General features: G+C 39.1%; 1 non-coding gene across 1 annotated transcript; it reads right to left on the reverse strand.

The window, feature by feature from the left end:
* Nucleotides 1-6,509: 6,509 nt before the first annotated feature.
* On the reverse strand, nucleotides 6,510-6,616 carry LOC145007698 (small nucleolar RNA R71). Its single transcript, XR_013663070.1, has one exon. It is a non-coding gene; the product is annotated as a small nucleolar RNA R71 (small nucleolar RNA).
* Between the last annotated feature and the right edge of the window lie 4,268 nt (nucleotides 6,617-10,884).

The following is a 10,884-nucleotide window of genomic DNA, read 5'->3' on the forward strand; positions in this document are numbered from 1 at the left end:
GTACGGCTTAAAACTAGAAGAAGAGGTTAGACAAAAAGACACGTAAAATGATCCTATTTATTCTGAGAGGAAATGATTTGAAGATGAAAAATATTTTGACATCGGAATTATTTAACTTTCTGGTGTTTCCATCAAAGAGTGCAAGCCTCCTAGAAGAATTGAGGATCATACAACATCATACCCATTTTGTTCATAAATCCATTGAATTTGGTTTCATCTAATGCCTTAGTAAAGACATCAGTAATTTCATCATCAGATGGAACAAAAATAAGTTCAATGTTTCCTTTTAAAACTTGATATTTAGTAAAAGGGTACCGAATATCGATGTGCTTCGTCATCGAGTGCTGAATTGGATTGTGAGAAGTCATGATTGCACTTTGAGAATCACAATTGATGAGAATTTTTTTGAAATCGATAGCTATAGTCCAAAAGCTGAGATTTCATCCAAAGAACTTCAGAAGTGCAACTAGCAGCAGCAATGTATTCCGCTTCGGCGGTTGAAAGAGCAATGCAGTTCTGTTTCTTAGATGACCAGCTAACCAATTTTCCACCCAAAAATTAACAACCTATTGAGGTTATTTTTCTATCCAATTGAAGACCACCTTAGTTTGAATTAGAGTATGCCCGCAGTAGGAATGTCTGATTTGCTAGATACCAAATTTTGTAGCTCTTTGTACTTTTGAGGTATCGAAAGATTTGCTTAATGGCTAAAAGATGAGATGTCTTTGGATTGACCTGAAATCTGGCACAGAGGCATATGGAGAACATTATATCCAGAAGACTTGTTGTTAGGTAGAGTAGCGATCCAATTATTCATCTGTACGTCTTTTGATCAACAACAACACTTGATGGGTCCGAGAAGATCTTCTGTCTGAAACCCATGAGAACCTTTGCAGAGGCACAGGTGTCTATTGAATATTTCTTGAGAAGCTCAAAAATGTATTTTCTTAGTGAATAAAGATTCTTCTTTTGGTTTTCCTAACTTGGAGTCCGAGGAAGAAACTTAATTCACGAATCATGCTCATTTGGAATCGACTAACCATCAACTTGGTAAAATCAACAACCATTGATGAATTCGTAGATCCAAAAATGATATCGTCAACGTAGATTTGGACTAACATGAGGTTGTTTCCATTTGATCTTCGGAGTAGGGTAGGATCGAGAATTCCTCTTTGAAAACCAGAACACTTAAGAAAGTCGGTGAGAGTCTCGTACCAGGCGCGAGGTGTTTGCTTGAGGCCGTAAACAGCTTTTAGAGTTTGTAGCAATAGTTCGGATAAGAAAGATTGACAAAAATAGGGGGATATTGGAGATATACTTTGGTATCTAGTTCACCATTAATATAAGCACTTTTAACATCTATTTGGTAAACCTTAAAGCCTTTGTGAGCAACATAAGCAAGAAAGATTCTGATGGTTTTAAGAAGAGCAACAGGAGCAAAAGTCTCTTCATAATCAAGCACTTCAATCTGATTGAATCCTTTAGCCACCAATCTTGATTTGTTATGAATAATAACTCCAGTTTCGTCTAGCTTGTTTCGGAAAACCTATCTTGTACCAACAATAGGGTGATCCTGAGGAGGAGGGACGATAGTTCACACTTTATTTCTATCAAATTTTGCCAGCACTTCTTTCATGGTTGTAATCCAATCAACATTTTCTAATGCTTCCTCGATGAATTTTTGTTCAACCATTTAGATAAATGTCGAGAATTGACATTCTTTTTTTATGTTAGTAGCATAACGAGTTTGAAAACCAACATTGAGATTTCCAATGACCTGATTTGGAGGATGATCTGTGGTCCAGATATGTAATCTCGAAAGCTCTTGTGCAATGGATGATCTAACATCAATTAGGGTTGTGATTGTCCCTCTGAATAGTTTAAATTGTAGGATGGTCCCCTCCAAACTTTTGAACCAAATATGTCATCATCGTCATTATTCTAAAAGTCAAAGTAGTGGCCATCATCTTCGTTGTTGATAAGAGTGGGATCAAACTTAACGAATTGATCTGCTGCATCTTGGAATCCTTTAACATTTGATTTAAGATAATGATGACCATTCTCCCCCTCAACCTGATAAGGTATAAAATGGATTAGAATCAAATGGAGGAAAAGTAGGAGGCGGACCAGAAACATTTTGGGAAAATTGGAGTTGTAGTTGATGAGGACGGTCTTGATCAAGATTGCGACTCAAGAGTTGTTTCCAACAGTCTGAACAGGGTTTCAAAGTCAACTTCATGGATAATTTGAGAATTCGGACATACTGGAGATGGAGCATTGGACTCCATGATGTGAGTTGTGACATGGGTTGGGCTAGATTTCCGAACATAGTTGTCATTGAAGGTAACATCAAAGCTTTCTTCAAGAACACGAGTCCAAAGATTGAGAACTTGGTGGGCTTTGAAGTCGGCTTAGTATCCCAAGAAGATCGCTTCATCGACTTGGGTTGAAACTTCGTGAGTTAATCACGGTTGTTTTTGATAAAGCACCTGTAGCCAAAGACATGTAGGAATGAGATACTCGGTTTGCTACCATTCATGGCTTCATTTGGTGCCATGTTGAGGCGTTGATTGACGATGATTCTATTTTGAGTGAAGCAGTCAGTGGACACAACTTTAGCCCAGAGATAAAGTGGGAGATTTGCAAAGTTGACCATTAATAGATCAGCTTCAACGAGAGTTATGTTTCTTCTTTCAACCACACTGTTCAGTTGAGGAGTGTAGGGATCAAATAAATTATGGTCAATGCCTCTGTCGGAGAGGAATTTCTCAATGGTGACGTTGGTGAATTCCGAGCCATTATTGGTTCAGATCCATCTTACAGGTAGGTTGACGGGAACTTCAATTCCTTTGATTAAGTTGATGAGTTCCAAGGTTGTCTCAAATTTCAATCTAAGGAAGAAGACCTAGGTGAACCTTGTAAAATCAGCAACAATCACAAGAACCTTGTAAAATCAGCAGCAACAATCCATAAAGATCAATATGAAGAAGTTCTAATGGTTTCGAAATTGATTTTTTAATAATAACAAGATAACCTTTCTTGGATTGCTTCCTACATTCACATGCAACACATAAGTTATCATTTTCAAACTTGAGGAGTGGCAGTCCTCTGACTATTTCACCATAAACAAGATCAATCACATATTGGAAGTTTAGATGAGAAAGCCTTCGATGCCGTAACCAACTAACGTCAGGAATGACTTTAGAGAGAAGACAGAGTTGAGGCTTGCCAATGATCATGTTAATATCTAACAGGCACATGTCTTTTTCGCAATTTCACTTGATTAGACATTCTTTTTGATCTTCTGTCATGACGTAACTATTCTTTTTGCAGAAATCAACTCATCGGTTTAAGTCGGTGACTTGAGCCATACTAATCAGGTTGTACTTTAGGTCAGCTACACATGCCACATTTTAGACAGAGAAGATTCCATTGGTGAGGATACCATAACCTCATATCTGAGAATTGGAGTTTTTTCCATACATCACATAGCAAACATTCGGAGTGAGTTTGAGATCACCTAGACAGCCTTTCTGCCCCGTAATGTGAATGGAACAAGCATTATCAATATATCATATCGTATATTGTTCCGAAGCACAGAGTGCCTACAAAATCCATGAATTTTTGAGTTTTTAGGCTCCGAGTTAGGTTTTGGGAGTTCTGTACGGACTTTGGAATTGGGTTGTGACTTTTGAGCAACTGATGTCTTGATGGGTTTGTTCTGAGATACTTTCAAAAAGAAGAAAAATGCCATTGTCTTTTCATTGATCCAGAAATCATAATCAACAACAGGTTGCTTGCGAACAACTTTTCTCGAACCAACAACTTTTAGAGTTGTGGAAATTACATTGTCACTTGAAATTATAGTTTCTTTTTCAACACTTTTTACTTTTCACTCAATTTTTTGTTCGGATCATTTAAATTTTTTTGAGTGACAGTGTTCTTAGCAACTCGTTCTTTGTTTACTAATTTTGATGGCACATTTGGTTTTAAAAGTTTATGTGGTTTGAAAAGTATACCATCAAATTTAGCAATGAACACATAGGAATTTATCCGAGGAGAGTTAGTATTGCTGGGATAAGTGTCAACAGTAGTGTTTTTCGGAATGGAAGTGACAACCTTGTTTTGAGCTATCAAACTAAGAGGATTGGATGTCCTTTTAAGAATGTTAATGATATTGCCATATTTATACCTATTTTTAGGCAATATTTAAGTACATTTTTATTAATAAATTGATAATATGTTTAGAATAATGATACTTATTACTTTAAATTGTTATTTTCAGTCAATATAAAGGATTTTCGAAGAGAGGGACCAAAAGTGACAATGTGTGGAACATGGGAGTCTTGAGAGACAAGAGAAGAAGAAAATCACGATAAACACTGAATTCACAACGTGGCAATGAAGCCCACAACGTGGCATGAGTTTTTCAGAAGATAGACATCGCGATACGGAGGATTTCCTTGGAGGATACGGATAGCTTGAAGACCACGAAGTGGCACAGCTGGCCACAACGTGCGCAGGTTTTTGGAGACTATTTAAGCGCTCCTGATTGTTACGAAGGAGAACTTTTTGGGCAAGAAGAAAGGAGTTCCAGGAGATGATTCAGAGCAGAAGAAAGGTCCTGGAAGAGGCTTTCGACACCAAAAAGAAAAGAAGTTAATATTTTAGTTAATTAAGAACATGTTTTCCATTACTTTTAGTTGTGTAGGTTTAGTCACTATGATGAGCAGCTGAATCTAGCTACTCTTGTTTAGCTAGATGAAGCTTTAAACTTATGAATAGTTAAATGCTTATGGATTAATTTTAGTTGGTAAAAATTGCTTGTGTTTGATTTGTATAACCTAGCATGCTATTGTTTGTTTTTCTAATTGCTTGATTGCATGTTCTGTGTAGATTAGTGACCATTAAATTGCGTGAACCTATTTACCAAATGATTTAGTGAACATTGAATTGTTAGAGCTAGGATTGACCAATCTTAGTTAGTAATAAGAATAAATAGAGCTTAGCTGTGTTAGAGAGCATGTATTGTGACTATAATTGCGTTTATATTACAAATCTTACATAGCATATTTACATTCATAATTAGTTCTGTGTTTAATTATGTGTGAACATACATGGTTTGACATGAATTAGTTAATTATTGGTAAGTTAGAACTAAATTACTAATATAACTAAAAACCAACTTAAATATCCGTAATCTTTAACTAGCCATAAGGGAGAAGTGGATTCAAACTAAACAAGAGTGTGTTTTTATTTATTGAATTTGATTTAAGTTCATATGATCTTGAAAAACCAGATAAAACCCTTTTTAAACTTCTTAACAAATTAGGTTAATTTAATAGTAAATATATTGAATTAGAACACTGTTCCCTGTGATCGACACCCGACTTACCTAAGCTATACTGTAATCTGACTAGGTACACTGCCTATAAGTGCATAGTTAGTCTAAGTTTGTTAGGTTATAAATATTAAAATTAGTGGGTACTTTTGTGCACACCAAGTTTTTGGCGTCGTTGCCAGGGAACGGCTTAGTTTTTAGCTTGTTTATTTGCATTAAATTAATCGATCCTTCTTGTGGAGTAAAAACCACAAAAAGTTAATTTTTCAGCAAAATATATATATATATATATATATATATATATATATATATATATATATATATATATATATATATATATATAATTAAAAAAAATTAAAGTTTTTTTCTGTTAATCACAGAGTCCACGACGTGGCAATATACTAGCCACGACGTGGAAAGTTCAAAAAAAAAACTATTTTATTTTTAGTTTGTAGTTAGTTTTTTTTCTTATTTTAGTTCAGTTTTACGTTTTTAGTTTAGCAAGTTGCAGGAGTTCATGACCAGAAGCTCAAACACACACTTGGTGCCACCACTTGAAGATCCCGAGTCTGCACTTCACAAGAAGAAGACGCCCTTACAATAATTAAGGTCAGCCTTTTCTAGGAAGTCGGGAAAGAAGACTGGAGAGTCAAGTTCATCCGCGAGGCACAAGATCAATCTTGAGCATTTGGATCATACGCCCGTCCAAACCGAGTCCGAAAGCGATACCGAGCCGGAATTTGAAGAACATACGAGCGAACCCGAGAACGAGCCAAGGAACGAGATGGAAGCAATCGAAGAGATGTCCATGGGAGCTTACAAGAAGCGGATCCGAGAAGATGTGGGTCCCGGTTTAGTCCAACCCGCAATACCTACCACTGCCACATTCGAGTTGAAGGGACACATATTGACTGCACTGAAGGATGTCCCATTTTATGGGAAAGATCATGAGGATGCTTTTAAGCATCTAGATGAAGTCAACGACATTGCGGATTACTTTAACGTCCCAAATGTCAATAGAAACATAGTCTTGCTTAGGATGCTTCCCATCACTTTCAAGGGAGCTGCTAAGGAGTGGTTAAAATCACTTCCACCGGGTACAATCACCACTTGGGCTCAAATGCGTGAGCAATTCCTGGACCAGTTTTGCCCGCCATCCAAGATATGTAAACTCAAGAAGGCAATAGCCAACTTTGAGCAACAGACGGGGGAGTCATTATACGAAGCATGGGGGCGGTACAAGGGCTTGCTCAGAAATTGCCCTCAGCATGATCTAAATGTGCAACAAGAGATCTCAATTTTCTATGATGGGGTCAACGTTATGACGAGACAACTCCTTGACTCTCAAGGACCATTAACAAAGAAAAATCCAAGGGACGTCAAGGAGTTGATTGAAGAATTCGCGAAGCACTCTCGCGAATACCACAACCCTAGGGAAGATGGAATCAAAGGCAGTGGAGCGGCCCAAATAGAAGAAATAGCAGCTGTAATGGCCATGCTGAATAATATGGATCGGAGGATAACACAAATGGACTAATCAATACATTCCATAAGAGTGGGTTGCGAGAGATGTAGTGGTCCGCACTTGACCAAGGACTGCAATGTAGATGAGTTTGGGAACAGGAAAGCTCAAGTGTGCTACTCTAGTGGGGATAAATATGATGAGGACTGGAGGAAACCGAAGAAAGAGTGGCTTCCATACGAAGACTATAAGAAGAAAAAAGAAGAGAAGTATAGGTAGACAGGTCGAGGCTTTTATCAAAAGGAGCAGCCACCAGCCGAGAAGAAACCCGACCTAGAGACCATTTTGATGAAGTTTATGGAAGCTTCGGAAAAGAGACACGATGCCACTGATTCAGCCATTATGGAACAACAAACTTTGATAAAGAATCAGCAAGCCTCACCTTGAAGTACAATTTGGTCAACTAGCCACTCTAGTTCAAGAACTATTGTCCCCAAAGAATCCCAAAGTAAAGACCCAATCTCACGTAATGGCCATCGATATTGAAGAAGAAGCTATCTCTGAATTCCTGGAGGCATTGGAAGAAGAACCACAGTAGCCCGATCCAAAACCAAAGAAGTTAAAGTTCGAAAGGGAAGAAGTTGTTGAACCTGCTTCGCCACGACGTGGCAATCCAATGGCCACGACATGGCGCACGTCTGATCAACAATCCTTTGAGCCCGTTCCAGCTTATCAACCACCTTTTCCATTTCCCACCCGATCCGCACTTAGTCCACTGGAGAAGGAGCATTTAGAGTTTGTAAAACATGTAAAGGGGATCCCCATTAATAATCCCTTTGTCAAGTCCATATCCAAAGCTCCCGAGAACCAGAAATTACTACAAGATTTGATAGACACACGAAGGTAATTAAAGAAGCAGTCTACAGTGATTCTAAGTGAACAAACTTCAAAAGCTGTGTTGGGAGAAACACCATAAAAGATGGGGGATCCTGGACGCCTAACGCTTCCATGTGAATTCGGGAATAAAATGAAGGTTAATGCTTTAGCCGATTCTAGGGCTAGCATTAATTTGATGCCTTTTTCATTTTATAAAAAATTGGAGATTCAAAAGATGAAGGCTACAAAAATGAAGATTCACATGGCGAATCGTTCGGTGACACAACCCCGGGGCATCGTGGAGGATATTTTGGTAAAAATTGGAAAATTTGTTTTTCCAATAGACTTTGTAGTCTTGGATATGAAAGAAGACCTGGATGTTCCATTAATCCTTGGGCGTCCATTGCTTAACACTGCTAGAGATCTTGTTGACATTCGCGATTCTAAGCTCACTTTGAGGGTTGGAGATGAACAAGAAGTTTTTGGGATAAAAGATGACTTTCAAGAAGATAAAGAAGAGGTGTTCACAATTAATGGAGAGAATGAACTAGAAGAACTGGAAAAGCTTATGGAAGAAGAGATAGAGGCAGTTCATCAAGTCAAAAGAACAAAATCGAGGGCATCTGTTCCATATTTGATGGAAGTCATAGCTTACAAGAGTCCGCCTTCTTGGGAGAGCAAAGAGGATGAGGAAATGATAAGTGATGAAGAAGAGGTCACTTCAAGAGTAACAAAGCCAGTGGTGAAAGAAGAGGAGGATGCTATAGAGTGCAAGGAACAAACTACGGGCACAAAACGCAAGCTTGGAGAAGAGGGAAAGGTTAAAAAGGAGAATTCAAAGAAAGCATATAAAAGGCGAGTTCAAGCTTACAAGCGGCGGTTCAAGGAACAAAAGATCTTAATGGGTGATTCTTCAGAAGATTCAACGTAGAAGGCACGGAGTCCGGCTCAAGACTCCAAGAAAAAGAAGCGCTTCTCGGGAGGCAACCTGAGTTTGGTTTGCATTTTCTTTTCTTTTAATTTTTTTTCTTTTTAATTAGGAAAGACATCAACTCATCATCTAATAACTGATAATTAGTAAAGGATTAGCTATGGGGAACGTTAATTAATGAAGGAGATGCAAAGTAATTATTTAAATAGTGAGATTTTATAATAATTTGCAATCAGCCAATTTCCACGACGTGGGCATAGCCAGCCACGTCGTGGCCTTTAAAAAAGTAGGGGGGACCATTGCCTTAAAACCCTTTGACCGACATCCCCATTCCCCATTTGATATTGCCGCACGAATGGGAACAACAAAACCCCACAACCCATTTCTTAATCTACGTCCAATTTCCTTGCAAGATCTTGTCAATTAACTCTACTTGGTAAGTGTTCTACTCATTATTTGTAGTTAGTTCTTGTAATTTTAAATTTTCATGGTTAGGGTTTATGTGATGCACGGAATTGGGTGGAACTAGTTGTGGATTCTAGGTTGCATGTCCCTTAAATGTCCATAGGAAAAAACCCCAAGCATTAATTTTGGTAGAAATGACATACACAAGGACCGATCCCAAAACTGTGTCCGACTGCGGTCCACGACGTGGTGAAGCCTGGCCACGTCGTGACTTCTGGCAGATAGATTAGATTGTTTTAATGGTTTGGATGTTTGCTGTTTTGGTGTGATTTTGTATGCAAGAATGGGACCACGACGAGCTATTCCACAGGAGGAAAACCCGATAGATGTAGCAAGTATACATCCCTTATACCAGTTTCCTCAAAACATTCCCCGACCGTTGTTGACTACTTACGAGAATCGGCTTGGATGGCTCTACAATAGGGAATTTGCAATAGCCCCAATTATAAATTGGGGATGGCTTGGTGGAGTGGGAATGGTAGCTGAGATGGAACGTTATTGGTCGAAGACATATGTTGGAGATCAATTTTCTTTCACTTGTCACGGGTGGAGGAATTTATTTGCTATTCAAGAACCCGTATACCTGGAATTGTCGGTGGAGTTTTTCTCTACCGTATGCTTCGAGGAACGCACCCTTGATTTCACCTACAACCGGGCACTTGTGTTTCGTTTGGGTGGTATTTATAGAGAGTGTAGTCTTCAGGAATTCGCTTGGCATATGGGCCTCTATACCGAAGTGGAGACGCAATCTCTGTTTTTCATACCGTTCTTGCTCGGATGCGTTCGGGATTTTGCTCCCGGTGTTATGGATGTGCAGTTCTGGTGGGGCATTTCTAGCCATGAGTACAACACTTGTGACTCGAGTGAGTCACAAATTCGGAATCCTATTTTCCGATTTTTACACCGCCTTATCACTTTTTCAATCAATCACAAGCATCATGGTGATAAAGTCCCAATTCAGAATCTGTTTTATTTATGGACTCTTATTACTCCGGGAGTTTGCTGTGATTTGCCTTATATGTTGGCAAGGTTCATGGGGAAGAAAACGGCCAATTCTAGGCCTGGGAGCCCGATTACAGGGGGGCATTTGGTTACTCGCCTTGCTAGGTCATATCATATTTTGACCCATTACTTTGTGAGGAATCTTACTCGATTCCCGTACACAGACTTAACAATTCAAGTCTTGGGAGTTATGTGAGCGGTGGTGAATATAGGGGGTCGTTTTGTGATACCACCAATAGATGACGAGGAAGAGGAGGTGCAGCCAGGACAGCAACCACCAGCCAGACCGCGGCGTCGGAATGTGCGCACTAGAGGTGAAGTCGAGAGAGAACGTGCTGCTTCGCAGTATGTGCAGGGAGTGCCCACCGACCATTTTCAGAGTCGGGTGGGAACGTATTTGGATAATCTACGGGGGCACTTCATTTACCATACCCAACTTACGGAGGGTATTTGTTCGCATTTGGGTGTGACCCGACCACCTTCTATGCCACCACAGTATTCTTATTTTCCGACATGGGAGGAGCTATGGCATCCGCAGAATGATGCGGCAGGGCCGAGTGGAGCGCAAGATCAAGATGATGATTGATTTTATTTTGTTTTGTTTTTGGCTAGTTTTTTTCGTTTTTTTTATTTGACTTTGGTGTGTAATGTACAACATTATTTAGCTATGATGTTACTCTTTCTTTTGGGTTGTTCCATTTTTCAGATTAGCATTGGAATTCTAAGGAGCATATAAGGTTAACTTTCGAGTCGTGTCAAGGAAGTTAGAGTCGTGAGTTGGAACCCACAATTCAAGATAAGTGTGGG

Source organism: Lactuca saligna, chromosome 7 (assembly GCF_052625555.1).
Source record: "Lactuca saligna cultivar CGN05327 chromosome 7, ASM5262555v1, whole genome shotgun sequence".
NCBI lineage: Eukaryota > Viridiplantae > Streptophyta > Magnoliopsida > Asterales > Asteraceae > Lactuca > Lactuca saligna.